Source organism: Varroa destructor, unplaced genomic scaffold (genome assembly GCF_002443255.2).
Source record: "Varroa destructor unplaced genomic scaffold, Vdes_3.0 BEIS01000001.1, whole genome shotgun sequence".
NCBI lineage: Eukaryota > Metazoa > Arthropoda > Arachnida > Mesostigmata > Varroidae > Varroa > Varroa destructor.
Window position 1 is genome coordinate 71,376,647 of NW_019211454.1, and position 14,427 is coordinate 71,391,073.

At 38.9% G+C, this 14,427-nt stretch overlaps 1 long non-coding RNA gene across 1 annotated transcript in view; it reads right to left on the reverse strand.

The window, feature by feature from the left end:
• Window positions 1-7,254: 7,254 nt before the first annotated feature.
• The window catches only part of LOC111253541 (uncharacterized), a 98,010-nt gene continuing 90,837 nt past the window's right edge, over window positions 7,255-14,427 (reverse strand). Inside the window, exons 2-5 of the long non-coding RNA XR_002674713.2 lie at window positions 12,299-12,407; window positions 11,723-12,124; window positions 8,792-11,116; window positions 7,255-8,005 (exon numbers count right to left, since the gene is read on the reverse strand). This is a non-coding gene — a long non-coding RNA (uncharacterized LOC111253541). The remainder of the gene's footprint in view (window positions 8,006-8,791; window positions 11,117-11,722; window positions 12,125-12,298; window positions 12,408-14,427) is intronic.

The window sequence follows — 14,427 nt, forward strand, 5'->3', positions numbered from 1 at the left end:
CCTATAATGTATTGTATCTGCGTCGTATGTACGTATGACCTACGACGCAGCGTAGACGTGTTCCGGTCTTGAAGGTGTTATATGGTTGTCTGAGGGATAGCTATTTGTCGTCTGCTTAATTCAGGAGAGTGAAAACATTGCGAGCCTGTTTGTATCCTTCTTGAAATAAGTTCTGTTATGACGTGCATAGAGGCTAGAGTTATCAATCGAAGTAAATGATTCTTATAGATAGCCCTTGAAGCCGAACTAATACGATTGATGTAAATAATTCTACATACAGAAATCAAGCAATTCGACATCGAAAAATATTACATTCCCTCTAAACTAATAGAATTAATACCGCGTAAATTTATTTCTCTAGCAAGAAACAAACATAAAAACCGTACCGAATCCACTACAACCTACATTCGAAAATTCTAAGCTGCTTGCCAGAAACAAGCATGGCCCATGTCTACCTTAAGTGGACATAATTCAATATGTTAAAAGCCGAGGTTATTCGAAGCTGCGAAGTAAATCTTCTGCCCCTCTGTTTTTTTTTCAAGATCTGTTAAATGATCAAATGTTAATGGGGTATCATCGTCAAATCCAACAGGTAAATTTCTCTATTACTAAACCTCTGTCCTGGTGCTAGCAGAACGAAGGGCTAAATATAACTTTTGTAAAGAAACCAACACCTTTCGTCTGAAAGCAAAATGCACGATTCCCCCTTGTATGTCGTGCACGTTCATTGTTACAAGCAGGACCTCGCCCCAAGATTGTAGCGCTCTGACGCAAGATGCAAATTTGAGAGTGGCATAGAAAGTGGCAGTTGTCTGTACACAAGAGAATTGCCGCTTCTTTTGATGCGAGAGCCATAGCGCCCCTGTCAATTGGCACTCGAAAACATTATTGGCCTGAGTTAATAAGCCTTTAAGGGAACATTGTATTTTCAAAGGAAAAGTATATGTACCCGTATTGTCTGTCAGCGTCTATAACTCTAAATGTGTACCTGGCAGGAAAGAAATTACGAAGGGCTTCAAATTTAAGTGTGCTCCTTCTTTAACATAGGTTCACCGTATTGATTCTACAATTTACACATAAAGCCATATACGGAATGCTATTTTGCTGTCACTCCTATCATTTTTCCCTTACAAGCAGTTGAAATTTACCTTGAGGTTGTTCCTTCCAGACTGTTCAGCTGCAAAAGTAAATACACAGCTCCTTCCATTCGATTGACACCCCTATAGGCAATGAATAAAGGTGCCTTTTGTGTGTGACATTATGCTGTTGACTCCCACCAAAGAAAGTTGCTCTGATAATTGAATTTGATGTGAAAATTCTATTTAGCCAAATGGTAGTAACAAAGAAAAAATAGAACTCGGCATCTAATTGATGGAATCGGGTTTTTTTTTGGTTAGTTAACGAAACTACTAAGGACAGCCATGTTCAGATCTGTTATTTTTCTCAGTTTACAGAGCGAAAGAGGTATAACGATTAGGACTATTTAAATCGCTTTCGTAACGATTGATTATAAGATCACATATTAGTAGAATCAAGTCACTAAATTGAAGGGTATGCACTCATCTATTCATCGAAATTTAGAAGTCACAGGATGCTCTCAGCTAAAACAGTGTAACACAAACCGATGTTATGAAAACTGGTGACGGGATACCTTAAAACTTTGACCATAAGCTGTGACGATACTCGGCGGGAAGAAAAAAACACGCTGATACGGAGGCTCTAACCAACGAATAGTCCCTAGAAGTTGGAAGCGTTTGAACGAAGGCTCACTTTTAGCTGGTTTCCACATGGACGACTTTTTATGGTCATCTCCTTTTTCCTTATGGGATTATAATTTCATTTATTGTCGGTGTGGTGTGGGCTGCTTGTCGAGAAGTTCGCTCCGCTATGCGTTACTCTAACTAGAGGTAAATATATACGAATCGGCGAACGATTGTTAGTGCCAGAAAAGCTGTAATAGTGCACATTCTGATTCAAACAATTATGGCGGTATATGGTTCGAAGCAGACGAACATTCCAAAACATGAACCCAGTAAACAGGTGATAGAGCCAGTGCTGGGCAAAGCGACGCAGTGCGCGATTGTTTTAATTATAACGAAAAACAAGAAGACGGAACAATTTCTTCGTGATAACCTAAGTCGAATTTCGCGTAAAGTAACAATAACATTTGCGTCTCTGTCGTTATAATGCTATGGTCAATTCAGTAATGATTCGTTGCTGGTTCTAACTCGTTCTTGGTATTCATTACTATGGCACTTTGCATATAGCAAATCATGGTATTTACAAACACATGTATCGCTTGCTTTATGGACGTTTTCAATGCACTAAGCTACAGATAGAAATCGCATACTAAGTATTTTACAATCAAAAGCCTCTTCGTTTTGACGGCAAAATTTCTAGAATAAAAAAAAGAGGTTATGATAATACTAAAATGAAATTTTCCCTGGATAAGTGTATTTTCGTTGTTTTCCTTTAACTTAACCAAGGTTTATAACTATCTTAGTTTAGAGCATTTTAAGGCGAATAATGAAAAAGAAATGATTACACTTTGGGTCAATTGTATCAACATATGTATCAAATCAACCTGATCAATCAATCGAGTTGATCAGGGGGTTATACAAAAAAAAACCTGCATTTGGCCCTGAGCATTATTTAACTAAAGGTGTCAAATAAAATCAAGTTACTATATCTTTCTTGGGAGAGTCGTTTGAATATGCTAGTGTGTATATAAGCTGCACATCGTTAAAACCCAATATGGGTAAGATAATCGTAGACCTGGTTTACGTGTCTGGTCTCTAATGAGCGAACAATTGCTTTGGGTGGTCTGCCATCTCAATGGATGGCTAGAGTAACAATACGAAATCCTCCACAGCACCTGACATTTTCGCGTTAATCCTCAGACTAAACGTGGTCGAGATACCGCTTTAAGGAAAGTAGACGACCCGGCAAAGAATAAATGGCTTTTGGCTTGTCAGCGCTTAAGGGTGCTCAAACCCGATGCCGCTGCTACTCTTGATGCTGTCCGGCTGCCAGATGTTGCGTGCCTCCCTGGAAAAATCCAAAGATTTGTCTTGGTCGACAGTAGTGGCGTCCTCTAAGGATAAACTCCGAATAAAAAACTTCTAGATATATTTGTTGTTCATCTGGAAAAGCTTGATAAACTTAGTGCATTGCTATAGCTGTCGAAGATGACAATGTTCGGTGATTTGCTCTACGTAGCCTCACTATTGGTTTGGTAATTTGGATGGTTTGAAAACTATTACGTAAATTTATAATAATGAGCAAACGGTAAGAAATATCGTTGCAGCTACGTGACGGACAAGCAACAAATGACCATTAATTCACTCTAAAGAAATCACTCCAGATCACATGTGTTTTTTTATAACACCTAAACACTCGAAAACTTGTTCTATAGGAAACGGACAGATTTCGCTAAACTTTTCAACCTTTGCTTAATGAATTACGATCCGTAAACTTTCGGGACCGTGAAGCTCACGGGACAAACGTCAACCGACTCTATATATATACATATATATCAAGAAGAACCGTATGAGTGGTGTCACCAAGGAATATATTGATTATAGTAGGTAGAAGAATTCAATACGGTATATATCAATCGCTTCAAAAGGCGGAAGATGTATGACATTGTTTCCGAAAGGTAGTGCATTACTCGGGCTTCAATCTGCTCGTAGAGGTAACGTTTGTAATACAAAACATTGATGGAATCAGCGACTTGCAATCTACATTGTAATCTGTATTGACAAAGTGTCTTTGTTCGTCCAAAAGGGACCCGTAGCATACACTTGTAAAGTGAGTCCTTAGTCATCAGTTACGACTCATTGGCTTCTTTTGAAGAGAATCCGCTCAGGCGATTACGACATGGAAGAAGCCAATGATATTTTGCGCTCAGTATTTCCGTCCAAATACGCTTGGTATCTAAAATCACTTTGTCAATCGCTTTCAGCTGATCGAATGAAGAAACATAAGTTTAGCAGCGATAGAATGCACCCACTATTTGTACTCGCTATCCGTCATTATGCCATAAACAAATGGATATCTATATAAAATAGGAGCGGTAGCATTTCGAGAACTCTCGATCAACTCACTAACTAGGCAGGCGTTAAGAAACATCAAAATTTCCCGGGTTCGCTGACCGCACCGCCTTCTCACAAACCCATTCTGGTTACTGTAGTATATAAATTATTTTAGCCTAGTCTTAACTATTGTAGTAATAATATACTTTTCCCACATGCGTATGGAAAAAGCAACAGAGAGAAACTGTAATGTAATTCAGCGAAGAATGATCTATTTGTATGACGTCCACTTGTTTTCGCTGCTAATTCACACCACCGTCTGTTACTTATATCGCGAATTTAATACACTCGCATAGCGCCAATATCTGTGTATAAAATACGACTTTGTTCCATTTTCTATTTGTGTAAATGAAATCCGAGTTCATGTACCTGGGACGGAAGCAATGGGATGCTATCGATCAATGACCGAAACAAGCCGATGGGCCAGGAGTGCCAGTGATATGAAGTTTATGGATTTTGTGGGCGCACATCTAGAGAAGTCTCGATGCCCACCACAACCATTAGGAATTTAAATTTCTCCATCGATCTAATTATTTTCAGAAGAACTATAAACGAACACTTTTTAAATGACGATAGATCGTAAAATAGCAGAAAAAATGGTAACAGTAATGTTTTCGTACGAAGCTTCACTGAGGTCCACTTTTAAATGAGATTCTTGTACAGCATGGATAAGTGCACTATTGTGATCTTATAAATCGACTAGGTTGGGCACTTTGTAAAGAGCATTTTGTTGTGCACCTTTAAATGTGCCTGAATAACTATTGGGGTTCCGAACCCCCAAAACAATTAAATCTGTCATCGAATGGTCCACAAAATGATTGTACTGATGCTAGAAGTATCAGGTATCCAAAAAGTTTCTATATATTGATATTTAGGGGCCAGCATATAAATATAGTTTAAGATACGCAATAGTAATATATATATATATATATAACTAGTGAAGTGAGCTGTATTATGTACACATGGTCAATTAATCTCATGTGCATTGGGGTAGCTGTTCGATGGCTTGTCAGGTCTGTAGACCGTTTGTGACCTTCTAATAGAAGAATTGAGTTATGAAACGAAGATGATTGTAGAAACTAGAACTCATATTAACGAGGAAATTTTAAGAAACAGATATTCCACGTTGTTGGTATCGGTTCCGACTTATTTACTATAAGTTGTTTCTAACTTTAGACTATTGAGTTCCGTACTTTTTCTCTGATGGCCAAAGTGCCACTTATCAGAGAAAATTGCTAATGGTCCGTTATCGGCAATAGAGTTCAGCCTACGACAATGCTTTTGTCAGTTGTCGGTCAAAATGCCTATCGGTCCATAGATCCGTGTTTATTATCCGTATAAGTAAAAGCTACTAAGACTACTGGGCTGCATTGGAAATTTCTTCTTTATCTCTCCAATGTCTTGAAATCGCGCAAAAGAGTAGGATAAAAACAATATTTGAGATACCTAACATAAAAAATACATGATAACAGGTCGATTTCGGTCCTTGGTACGTTTTAAGTCGTGCTTTACCTCTTAATCAGCTTCAGTGTAGTAGTTTATATTGGCAATATTCATTGGCATGGATTTTATTCTAGGAATCAGGGCAATCTACTTTAATGTCGATAGAAATAGACTATTGCAACCTAAACGATAGACGGTAACAACAAGCTCTATGAAGTTTTTCAACGACATATGACATCATCGAAGCAAAATAGTAAATAAAAATGACAAGAACTGGTATGTCAACTTAATACTTTTAGAATCCTTTTTTCATAACTTTCGAAATGTAGTTAACACATAACATTATGTTCTACCGGAACTGTTGCTATGCTACAGGCCCTACTCAAAGGATTACCGTCGTGTTATGAACTCTCGTGTGTGAATGTGACAATGCGCGCCTAAAATATAATTAGTTGATAGGTAGCTTTAATAACGATTTTTAAAAATAGGATTCTGTTTGATGGCGAATGTCGGAAAACGGCCGATAATGTAGTTCTCTTATTGGTAGCTATAGTTCCTGAATGTCGTCTCTCTGTTACGACGATCTTGACGTGTACATAGTTAGGCCCAGGTCGGGCTGAGGATTGCACTTCAGAACAGCCGCTGGAAGACACGAAAAACAAACTCAAAGATCATTTCGACACATCAAAGTAAGGCATCAAAAATCTAGGTAAGTGGCAGTTACATGAGACTGCTTTCAACGGCGGAAGCCAACCGATCCACCTGTTTGGATTAGGCGAACCCCCTCCCCCTGGGCCTTTCACCTGTCTATTTTCTCTTGAAACATCTACAACAGATGATCACTGTCGTTAAAGAAAAGGAACTAAAGAAACATGAACGCATCATACAATTATGCAGCAAACTCTGCACTAGTCTCTTTATACATCGTTAATTAATGAACGGATGGTGTATCGTGCAGGTCTGATCGTATAAGATAGACCGGCATGTCTTCTTTGTCTTCAGGTCACGTTGCACTGCCCTAATTTGTTGGTGTTATCGCCTCTTATTGTGTGATGCCTACGACTGTATGTACGATAAATATTGCGAGCGTCACTGTGTGGGGGAAAATATTAAAATGTCTTATTCTGTATGGATATAGTCTTGAAAGGAAGGACAAAGCAGCTGACAAAACCAAGCACAGTAAGGAATACACGGTGTGCCTGGAAAGTAATCTAAATTTTAGCATTACGTATTGAAATCCCTGTTTCCCGAGTCTTCATAGATAGCTCTACACTTTGATTTAAGTGAGACTGGCGTTTTTATTGCACCTATTGAGTGAGATTTTTATTGCTAGTACTAAACATTCATATATCCACAGCTGAATGTATGATGTGATGAAAATTAATAAATTTCGTCTTTTGGTAAAGTAATAAATAAATAAATTTTTCGTGCTTAGCTTAAAATGTCAGATCTTATTTGCCACATTTCGGAATACTTCAAGTTCAATATTTCTCTCAACACTTTCATTTTATTATGCAGTGGTTATCGTCATCATCGTCACTATTAAAAAAAGCACTTTTAATAACTTCGTTTAAGTTTGCGTCTCGCAAATACGAAAAACATCTTTTTAGAGCAAAAGTGACTGCACTAAAATTGCTTGAGTAGCTAATATTTAGACGAAAAACTTGTGGATTATCAGTGAAGCGTGGCTTCTGATAAAGTGTTATTATTGCAGGAAAGAGTAATGGGTCAGACTGGCGCTTAACTAGTCTTTATTCTTCATTACAAAAATTAACAGTTAACCCAGCTTTATGCCGGGGTAGTGTCGCTGTAAGACACTTCTTCTATTGCAGAACGTTCTAGTCAATTTGCTATGGCATAAGCGTATGACGCAATGCATATCCGTTCCTATTTGCTTCCTATTGTGTTTTACACGAGCTCTTCCCTTTCATTGCCCATGGCGGTTATCCTCGTAGGCCTCTGAGCAAAAGGCTTTCTTACTAAGAAGTCCGGTGCCTTTGCACTGTAGATCAATAGCTCCCCTTCAATTAAGTCGTCGTTATTTCGTTTCAGCTACGCCAATAACGCGAGTACATGCATATACATAGCAATCGCCGTAGTCGTTATGTATTATAGGTACAAATATTGATAATACTGTTGGTAGAAAACAGTAGGCAAGGCATTGGTCGGTTGGGAAGCTTATGAAGTCGTCAAAAAGTAGCTAAATAGTATGAATAGGTGTAGCAGTGCCGCTACTCTTTACCAATAATCATAATGAGGTCGGTGCTTGGGTTACGTCATTCGTCTTCACCACGGGACCAATCGCAGGACAGCTGAGAGACACGGGTCCTTCATTTGGCCGCTTTATCCGTGTATACAACACGTATTATTATTGGCTGCGGGCGATTTGTGGTAGCTCACTCTGACTACCGAGGAACGAGCGTCGCGGAAGAGTTCAAGCGTACGTCTCGAGCACGAACACTTACTTTCTAGAGTTCAGTTGCATGTTATAAACGGATAAGTGTGAATTAGTAGTTGACTAAGATTTTTTATGATTACTTTTAAATAATACAGTCTCGACTGAACTTGGATTGTGTTGTCACCTAAAAGTTCCTCAAGTGTTTAAAAATAACTCGCGCTGTCTATGAGTAGAAGTACTGTAATCTCCATATCTAAGAGACGAGTCTAATTCAATGCACGGTAGGAGATAGAACGTGCAGCTATAGTGCTATTATTAAAAATCGGAATATACATTCGACGACGTAGTCGTAAATAAGAAACCCATAGGAACGACCACTCGGTGTTCTAGCGTCCCCAATGACAGCAGCAATAGTTTGTTAATTATAAAAAAAAGCAGGGCACGGAACTGTTATAGTTTGCCCGTGACGTAAAAGCCACGTTTCTGACCCATCTTATCCGACTTATGAAATCGTTTTTAGGTCTGCAACTCCGATAAATACGGATGTACAACATCGCTAGGTTTCTAGCATTTACGCCATAGTACTATCCAACAAATTTGCCCTGACCTATTTCGGAAGGAAAACATTAGATAGAATCGTCAAACGTTGCAGCATCATTCGTCGAAACGTCGCAACGCTTGCGGTTCATATTGCAGTCGAACGACGTCGTGTCGAACGACCCATAACGCGTTTTAACTTTACTCTGTCGACTACTGCTATTCCTTTCCGTGTACGTATTGTTATATTATTAGTTATATACGGTAGAATGAGGAGATCTTCTTCTGAGGAAATAACGTTAATGTTATTCTTACGTACCTATTAGTCCGGTTGGATGTCACACTACTGCGAGCTCCGTTGAATTATTACACGACGGAAGTTAATCTAGCGTGTCGAATGCGGCTTAGCTTCTGATTATCTCTCGGTGAGAGTTTGAAAACCAGAATGAGGAAAGCACAATGTACCGAACCGTTGCTACGTAGCTCGAAATCCCCTGTTTCCGCAGAACATTCCATAGCTAGGTACATAGTCAATTAAAGGAGTTCGCTCCTTAGCTACGTAGAGAAACTTTTGCTAAAGCGATTTGATAAAAAAAAAGATCATTGAGTGTTGTTTTTTGATAGTAGGATATTAGTATATCGAACTGATCTATTCGATGTTGAGGTCTTGACTATCCAAAGAACTTCCTTCTAGTAAGCAACCCTGAACCCTTTCACCTATGGTAAGCTTCAACAATGGTCCAGTGTTAACAATTCCATCTATACGAAATGCCTCCACAACTACTCTTGTTATGTTATAAAAGAGAGAAGATGTCTTTTAATATTAAATAAATAAAAAATAAGTTTAATTTTTCTTTATAGCTATGCATCAAGTTTGAAGCCACACTCCGGCGAAGAGCGGGAACAGCACGCCAAAGCTAGCAATTAGTCGCCGTTTTATTCACGCGTTCATTCATGAAATGCTACCACAGCCGGATACCATTTGCAGCTACTAATCTAGCCATATAGGGCCGAAGCAAAGAAGTTCTGAGTGGTTAGGTTATGACAGACTTGAACACGCAGAGACCAGATATTTTCCTTAGCAACTGGATATTGTTATCTGAATCATACAACGAGCGGGCTTTTTGAACAGGTCAAGTTGCTTTCCATATAGATACTGGTGTCTTCCAGTATTGTTTAGCGTAACTTCCATGGAAGTGGTCCAAATCTACTCAAGAGATATCCTTTAATGGACAGTTCTTTCATACGCGTTACCTACGAGCACTCTTTCCTGAACCTTCGTTAAAACTGCCGGCGCTGAGTGACTCCAACCCTTATAAACCGAACTTCTTTCTTGCCTCGCTTTCACTACGACATTATATCTTATCGATCCATCAGCACTCAGTGCGTTGCTCATCCGAACATATTGATCTACTGTTCCTTTTCGCTCGTCCTCGTATTTATTTGAAAGGCGATGATGTGGCAAGCTTTTTCCTGAACATCAGGCAAACTGGCGTTTGTATGTGGGGTCATCTATTTCCCTGGATAAATCTTACCCGAGACGAAGAGGTGTGGTGTTAATTGACGAGATTGTTACTAATTAAGGCATATCATGCCCTGGCTCTTTCCTATTGTTACGAGATCGACTCTAAGGATGTAAGCGGAGTCGATTCTCTTAGACAAAACGGACAACTGTAGATTATCGACTTGTCGATTACGTCATCAGGGCACAAACGAAAATTAATGAAGTAGACTCGCGTATAAACATTACTTGCCTCCAGCGTAGTAATTTATTGCGTTGCGTTTTTTTTTTTCTAGAGAAGTTTTGCACCGGCATTTATTCGAAGCGCCTGTAATCTTATAATAAACACAATTCGATATTTATATTGTATGTTAGATACTTTACTCGCTCGACTAGAAGCTTTAAACCATTACATTTTCGCTCAGGAAATAGCACAATTCGGAAAACCCTCTAACTGCTCGCATTCGTACCTAAGGTATTGCCATGAACACGACCGCTGGCCATATACAGAATGTCGCAATGTCATATACAGAATAGCTCTTTATAATATATTCATAACAGCGTGAAATTATCAAAAATATGTTAATGACGTCTTTTTCTTTACTTATCTGCGTCGACAGTTCCCGGCTGCCAGACGCTACGCTAGTTTACTTCTGCACCTCTACGCATCTACAGTGATTGAGGTGAACAGGCCAATGAATACGATCAATGCTTTCTTGCCTATGCCTTGGCTACTATGACGCTGGCAACAGTCAAGATAACAGAGTGCCAGACGCAAGCCAAAGCGACGACGACGACGACGACGAAAAATAAAAGTCAATACGCTGAAAAGCACGAGGAAATGGTTGTTGTTTCACGATATTTAGGCGTATGTATCAGTATACATCGACTAGCGATGCCGTTCAGTTGAGAGGCAAAAAAAAAAGTGTGGGAGAAAAAGATACGCGACTGGCCGGGCCAGCTGTGACTTCGTGAAGCAGAAGCGATGATCACTAAGAGTGCTTGATGAGCTGGTCCAATTGGTGCCACCTTGGTACGTCAGAAGCTATCTTATCATCTTCCCACTGTTTATCTCGCTTTTCGAAGATGTTGAAATGATGGCGTTTCCTTTGCTGTCCCTTTTTTCACGTAAGCTGACAATGCCTTAGGAGAGTGTACGGGTAATCAATGAAAGCGGATAGACGAAAGAGAGGTTATAGCTTTGAGAGGTTGAGAGGTCCTAGCCAACAACAATGGTCTCAAGCCTGGTTAAAAATAAGCTTGAGGCTTACAAAATGAATTTCATGATAACCTTAGTCTTACTTACACGCAAATGATTTTCGAAAGAACTTTTGTTCTTGTCGGTTTCTATTAAATGTAATGAAGTAGTCAATCCACAAAAGCTGTCGAGTTGTACATTACTGCCTAGTAACTATCTACGTACAAACTAGAGGCGTATAGATGATGTGTTTTTTTTTTTGGCTTGTAGGATAATTGTTGTGCGCATAGTGGGCTCACGTGATGGCTCACTGAGTGCGAAGATCAGGGATCAAATTTTAACAGAAGATGTTATAAAAATACTTGGCTATCTTTAACTATTTCAATATGAAATGACTGAGACCTTTGATAAAACGCTCCTTTAGACTGATGGGTAGAAACTGATATAAACGGCTTATGATCTAAAAAAACAATGGGTGTTCATGTATATTCTATGTGAGTACGCGTCTTTTGTGTTGTCGGAAGCAAAGCTACTTTTGAAACTGTCGCTACCTTTATCAGGGAGTAGAAAGCGGATGACAGGGAGACAGCTGGATTGTTGTTTTGATTATTTATGCAGAAGCGTTGTTCCATACGAAACGCCTTTCCCTTTTCGGTATGCTGGTATCACATTTGGCCATCAAAATAAGCTAAAGACATCTAATAAGAACGCAAAATGAATGCTGGAAGCAGAGGGTCCAGGTGAACAGACGGTCAGACATGTCAATATCCATGCCAACATCCTGAAAGGATCGCCGCGCTCTGTCTTTCTATGAAAGCGCACCTTGATGGTAGGGGAAGTATCAGACTTCTCTCAGATAACGCACAGACCTATCCAATTAATAATCACCGCTTCTCCGCATGTTCATGTGTATGCCGGGTATCTCGAAATGTGTTTTCCTGCTGTAACATTCACTGCAAGTATTACCACATAGCAGAATTTTCGAGATCGTACGTTTTTAGAAGATATTACCATAGTAGAGATAAAACACTTACCTTTTGCCACAAATCGATATAACGCATGTGTTTGATTCTAAGACATCAATACTTATATACGATCACAAAGTAGGAGGTGAAAATTTGGCTTACCAAGAAGAAAGGGACGGCTGTCATAATCGTTACCCATAGGTGTTTCTCGAGCGGCTGGTCTTCAAAGCAACCGTGTGTCACATCATACGACGTATTAGATAAAATGTATCTGAAAAAAAATTAATCCGTCATAAATTGAATCAATATTTCGAATGGTCAAAGTAACGGCTGGAGATAGCAAATTGTCAAAAGGAACACAAAAAGAGATAACGAAATGACAAAGTAGCGCTGTTGTATCAGATAGACCGTTTTTTATGATACATTCAATAGCTAAGTTACACGTTAGGTAAGTTAACTTCAAACTTCAAACAAATTCAAAACCTTTTGCCCTTCTATTCAGTTAATGTGATTTCTAAATGTATGGATGTACCTGTGAATAGACGAACTAAAAGTGAACAGCGACGCCACTCCTTGCTTGTCCTTTTGCACGAACTAAACTATCTCATAGCACCGATACCTCACTAAAAGTCTTTGGGCCGCTGAAAATCTAGTATTACGATCGCCAAATGTGGTTATATCGGTTGTTTTTTTAGATTAAACATTTACGCATAGAGCTTTTTCGCCCTTGCTATAAACAGTGATGTCATACTCAACGTCTGGTACAGTGTTACTGAGAATTTACAATTATGATAGGACAGTAAATGAAGATAATATGTTGTAAAGATCTTATTTCAAATCAATTTCTGCTGTAACATTTTAGAGCGGAATCTGTACAATGTTTTTGATTGATCTTAGAACACACGGATTATCTCTATCTGCGCATTTATATAAACCACCGCTATTACCCTTTAGTATTCGACCAATTTTTCAATATCTATCAATTGATATATACATAAAATTCTTTACTGCACAAAAGCAAGACACCCGAAGACAGGAGTGAGAGAATAATCAGTATTACTTCATGCTTCCATCGTCAGTCACGGATGGGCACTTTGGAAATTACGTCCTTGCTCATGTGATATAACACTGTATTGACATAAATCATGTGATGAAGATATATATAAATGATAGCAGCGATAATAAGAATTCTGATACTTTTCATGGCGACAGTCCTGCCGCTGTGCGGATTTACTTTCAAACTATGCTATCCTGCGCGCCACCGTCGTAACAGCGCCCCCTAGTAGATTGTGATTACTCAGTAAATTTAGCGCAATTATCGTATGGGCATTTGAATAGGGATTTTTATTCGAATCATTATAATGCACACTTAATATATAAGCTTTCATCATATCTCTATCACTATCTTGTTCTGTGCATCAAAGGTCAAATCTAGTTAGTTAGTCAGTCCAAATTTAGTGCTTTGTGAGGATCAATATATATATATCTCTCTATATTCTTCGCGATAGTTGATCTTAATAGAGCGGTAAAATCATTGTAAATCTGTTAATAATTATAAATATTTTTGAACGATTTGCCACATTATCATTACTCCATAAGTGCATCTTCATACACAAATATATGAATAATCTATAAAATTACATGAAATATGCTAATTGCTGATAAGGAAATATGACACGATAGATAGCTCTGAAACCGCATCGAGCTTCAAGTGCACCATAGCCTCGAATGTGTAGACTCCTTCAAAGAAATGATACCTCTTTTGCCGGCAAGTGTCGCCCAGCGGGAAAAGACCTCAGGGCAGAATTTCCGTTCGACGGATATCCGATAACGAGACGCTGAAAACTATGGTGAGTCGTTGACGGTCTCAGAAGACATTGATCGTCGGGAACATGTTTATAAGGCCTCAAGGCAATGTGAACGTTGAATCGAGTTAAGGAATGTCAGCCTTACAATAGTCATACAGATTTTTTCATTATGGAGTGACAGGTATGTGTCAATAACGTTTTAATATGAGCCCTCATCAGAGATGAGTACGGAGGGATAAAGAAATAGCGAATCAATTAAAGTGATATTAGACAAGCATACATATACGATTTTACACATCGTAAGCACGCTCTGCGTGCTCACGCTAACATTCGCCAGTTACTCGTATGGACAACGACCGACTGCAGGTGCCTGTGAGGCGTGTCAAAATCGGCCTTTATAACAATTGAATTGACGATCAAACGTTGTAACTCTGAATCTAGTTTTTCGTACAAAACGTAAAAATAATGTTACTTATATATATA